This window comes from Vespula pensylvanica, chromosome 6 (genome assembly GCF_014466175.1).
Source record: "Vespula pensylvanica isolate Volc-1 chromosome 6, ASM1446617v1, whole genome shotgun sequence".
Classification (NCBI taxonomy): domain Eukaryota; kingdom Metazoa; phylum Arthropoda; class Insecta; order Hymenoptera; family Vespidae; genus Vespula; species Vespula pensylvanica.
Window position 1 is genome coordinate 2,693,219 of NC_057690.1, and position 5,150 is coordinate 2,698,368.

At 41.6% G+C, this 5,150-nt stretch overlaps 1 protein-coding gene across 3 annotated transcripts in view; it reads left to right on the forward strand.

Annotated features, from left to right (window-relative positions):
* Positions 1-5,150, forward strand: part of LOC122629856 (zinc finger protein basonuclin-2-like) — a 15,661-nt gene that overhangs the window by 2,154 nt on the left and 8,357 nt on the right. The gene's annotated exons all lie outside the window — the stretch shown is intronic.

Below are 5,150 nucleotides of genomic sequence, written 5' to 3' on the forward strand. Positions count from 1 at the left end.
TAAAAGTCGGAAAGTACGCGGCACCGAGGTAGTTCCCATCTCTCGAGCTTAGACATTAATCTTTGCGAGACGCGTTAGAAAATGGGGAGTATCCGTGTAAACTGAATTGCGCCGATGTTGGCGTGAAATTAAAACGTACGGAAAACCGGTTTCTTCGACGATACACGAAGCTTTAAACGCCGGACCGACCGGGACACACGACGCGTACCGATCTCTCTCTATCTCTTTCTTTTTCACAGTCTACGTCCGTACCGTACCGGTGTAGTCTGTATGCGCTGCGCGCGCGCGCGCGCGCGAACCTGGAATTTAATCGCGATGAATTTTACACGCGAGCATACTTAGGAGACTGCCCTCGAGATCGTTCCGATTTTACACGTGTTCGATCGCCGATGCGAGCAACCTTGTTCCGATCAAGTTTCTTACCAACAAAATTTTTATTAAAAACGACGATCGATCTTTTATCCCTTTCGTCAATTTCTTATATTCCCTTTCAGAACTATCTAGATAACGAGTTTTTGATAATTAACAATAGGCTATTTTACTCGTCCCATTTTACGTTAGTTGTTCGATCGCTTATAGTAAGCGCACGTGGCTAAAGTCGTTTGTGCCGTAGGTCGGGAAAAGAACGTATGATTACTTAAAACGACACGTACGTGCCCGGAATACCGAAACGGCCCTACCCTACGATTTAGGCGAGCGTTGTGTGTTGCCAGCTTCCCCTTTAAATAACTCTAACAGCACTAATTCTAATCTCTCCACTCTTTTCCCCCCATTTTCTTTTTTATTTCACAATATCACAGGTGATATATTTCATGTCGAATGAAAAAGGATTAATAATGATAGACGATTTCCCGAAAAATACGTTATCTACTATATTAGAGTATACGATACGAATCGGAAAGAAGAACGTTCGAGCGATACGCTTTAACGATAGCGGAGCAGTGGCTATCCCACGAGTATTACACCGTAAAATCAGTCGCGTAGAAAGTTCGAAACGGTTAGATCGTAAGGCAAAGAAAATCGCGATGTACATCGTACGAACGACTACCTCGAGTCAAAGTGGACGTCAATTTCGTTGGCGTACTGAAAGATGGTGAACGGTAGTGGAACAGCAGCAACAGCAGCAACGGAGAAAGAGAGAAAGAAATAGAGAGAGAAATAGAGAAAGAGAGGGAGAAGAGAAAGAGAGAAAAAGAGAAAGAGAGAAAGATGAGTGTTGTGGAATTCAGTAGGATTTTACAGGGGCACGAGCGTAGCCAGTTTAACTGGCGGACGATACTACCGGGGCCCTGGACGGAAAGGCCATCGGTAAAACGCGAAACCGCCGCAACCGCCGCTTCTCCGCTCGTCGTAGATTCGTCGAGATTTACGAGCGAGTTGCGCTCTCGGGCCCACGAGTGGCCGACCGCGTCACGAATCGCTCGAACGCTTCTTCGCGAGAGCGCCGCCGATAAAATCCATTTCTCTTTCTCTTTCTCTTTCATTGTCTTCTCTCTCTCTCTCTCTCTTTTTCTCTTTCTTTTTCTTCCTTTTTTCTTTCTTTCTTTCTTTCTTTTTTCTTCGAAGGACCGTAAAAAGGGTGAGTGCGACGAATTCAGCCGTGTTATCGTTCATGAAAGAATTCCAATAGAATTTCTCAACGAAACGAAAGATCGATCAATTTTTCACGAACATTTCTTTGATTCATTTTTTGAACTCTGACTAGTTTGAACCGACTATATGAAATATTTCATGAACCTCGTGGAATTTGCGTTTTTTTATTGCGAAAAATTAATGGAAAATTATCGGTTCGTATAAATTTTCATCTTTGGATTTAATCGCGGCATATTCGAACAAAATTAATTAACATCTACCTAGTGTAATCGTTGGTTCTCTGTTTTCCTCCTTCTCTGTCTTATTTTCTCTTTACACTGTTCCTCTTGGACATCTTTAGGTTACTCTCGGAAGAAAGCCGAGACGATAAATCATCTCTCTCTCTCTCTCTCTCTCCCTCTGTCTCTCTCTCTCTCTCTCTCTCTCTCTCTCTCTCTCTTACTCTGTTCAAGCGCGAAGTTACAACGATCTCGCACGAATACGTAATCGTTTCTCATGCATGGGTGGTCCACCTTACGGAATTTATTTCTGATCTCGTTATCGTCGACGTGAGATACAGGAAAATGTAAGAAAAATAGAGAGGAAGAAGGAGAAATGAAAAAGGAGTAGGATTAACGAGAAAAAAAGAGAAAGAGAAAGAGAGAGAAAGAGAGAAAGAAATATAAAGAAAGAGAGCTATGATAGAGGACACAAAAATGGAAAGAAACCACCTTCGAAGATAGTAGCTCGAAGAACCGATCGACCTGTCATTACTCCACCTCGATGGGAGCATGAGCCAAAACCGTAAATTACGAAGGTAAGCCACGGAGGTTGTAGGAGCTATCCCTTTCACAGGAGAGAAAGAGAGAGAGAGAGAGAGAGAGAGAGAGGGGAGAGAGAAAGAGAGGAATCCGTTGGAGCGTAAACGAAAAAGAAGTTGCAAGGACGCGCGAGCCAAGCGGGGAAATTAAAACTCAGGACGTGCCATTTACGTCGACTATTGTGAGTCGATTTTGAACGGAGAGGAAGAGATGTAGTTCGATGTAGAGATAAAAAGGAAGGGCGAGAAACGTCTTCGTGCTGATTTTGAAGAGAACGCGAAAAATTATAGCGTTTATCTCGAGTGGTCCAACTGAGGACGAGGAGTTCTCGAATTCTGACAGAAAATCGACTGGAGAAAGACCAACTGAATCTCTTCGATCGAGAACGATCGTTGTGTATCATTAACGTTACTCGCTGAAGATCGAGAAAATGAACGAAAAAATTATAACGAAGGAGAAAAAATGAAGAAAATTTTTTGGGACGTTAATAACGATCGGGATGAGTGGTCTCCGTTCGTGATTATTGTTTGCGATGTCCTTAAATGATACCCCCTTTTCTTTTTCTTTCTTTTTTTTTTCTTACTTTTTTATTCTTTTTAATATCTTCTTTTTTCGAAATAAATGCTTAAAATGCGTGTTGCACGTTAATCGATCGTCGTTCGTAATACATGAGTAATAATCGCAAATCTTTGACTTGAGGATACTCTTAAAAGAATTCCCTCGAGGGCAGATTGAGTTAGCCGGCGATAATGATTAGTTAAATGCAGGGTTCCGAACGATCAAAGTTACATTGTTCATCCTTCGACATTATGAATTGCTTTCCTCGTCACGGTTTTTCTACTAAGTTGTTAGAAATCTTTTGGAAAGTAAAAAAGGACTCGATGTAATGTTCAAAAACCACGATGATACGTTGTACAGAATGAATCGCGTTATTTATTATAGGTCAATATTAATGATCGATCGTTTAAAAATATTTTACAAAATTTAATGTACTCGTTTTCGATCAGTTGAAAAATTATTCCTCAAAATGAATGAATAACTCGCGTAATTAATTATTTTCTTTACCAAAAACACGGATATCCGATTTGAAACGAATTATGAGACTCCGTAGCCTCTATATTACTCGAAGTTGAAAATTCTATCGTTTCACACAAATTCGTCAAGCTCAATATTCGACTCCTCCGTTCAGTCCGTACGAATATAACGCATGACGCGGCCGCGACGCGAGCTCGAAAGTGTGTAATAAAAACGAGCTCGTCGCGCGATAAGTAAACCGCTTGAATTATCGGCTCCGGTCTTTCAAAGAAAACAAAGCCTCTTGCCAAGTTCTCGACGGGATCGACGGAAAAGCGATATCGACGAACAGAGGGATGTTTGGTAGATGATCAGTGAGAATTTCCTTCGAAATTTTCAGGACGCTTCTATTTTTAATCGAATTTCGACGATGGAAAACATCTTCGAAATTTAGGTCCCCATTCTTATACGAGACAAACTTATCGTCAGGTTTTCAATCATGTAAGTTAACAATAATAAACTCGCACATATATTTCTACTTAATAAATTTACGAATGATGCCGTGTGCGTTCCAATCGATTGCGTATCATAAAAAATAAAAAATTATAATCGAATGTTATGGTAAATAACGATATAACGAGCTATCGGTGCAATAAAACCGAATAAAATATTGACGATAACAAAGCGCATGAAGGATTAAAAATTTCAACTAAGCTTTTTTGTTAGGTTCCGACAAGAAAGGTACGACGGAGTCACCGGTGACGATTCGATGATTTCTCTGACGTTCTCGCTAACGAGAACGAGCTCTCTCGAGTTGGAGAAAGAAAGAGATAGATAAGTAGTAGTATGTACTACGTAGTAGAAGCTTCGTAAAGGAGAGAAAGGCGAGTTACCGAAGGATTTAAGATAGAGAGAGATAGTTTAATATCGAAAGGAGACAGAAGGAAGACGCAGGTAGTCGCGATCCAATTTAGTGGCGGATATCCACGCGAGATCTTCACGATTTCTACACACGAATAAGACGGAACTCGCCGACCGTGAAATCATATGCAGTTGTCCAGTCACGGATGGCATTGCCTTTTCGATCGCCGCCGCCGCTACCGCCGCCGCCGCCGCCGTCTTCGCCTCCGCCTCCGCTCTCAAGACGTGTTCGGGGACCGTGCCGATAGATGGCAACACCAACTGGAAGCAACATTTTTTCTCCGCCCATTTCGAGTTGCGTATGCCAGAGACGGCGAATCATCGACGCGCGTACCACGCGTGACGTGTCTCGCGCGCTCGAGAGAAAGAGAGTGGATTCGTCGTGTAACATGAATTCTTTTCTTAGAAATTCTAACGACCTTCCGGAGAACGTTTCCTTATTTACATGTAATGTTAATTGACTTTTACATTTTTTTTTTTTAAGAATTTCTTAAAGAAAATCATTTTTGTACTTATAATCTCTAGCGTGACTTTATGGTATGATATTTTATTTCAAATAAAAGATACCACTTAGGTTGAATTTTTAAAATAGAATCTACGTTCGACTCAACGTAGCGGAAGTATAAATAGTCGAGATAACGAAGACATTATACAGCATCCACTTATGTTAGGATTAATAATAGCTCCTACGAGAAAAGCTGGACGGGTGGCGACGAAATCTCGTTCATGTCGTCGAAGAGAATCTCGTTTCACCCTCTCATTCCCCTTTCTCCCTCCCTCTCTCTCTCTCTGTCTCTTTCTCTCTCTCTCTCTCTCTCTCTC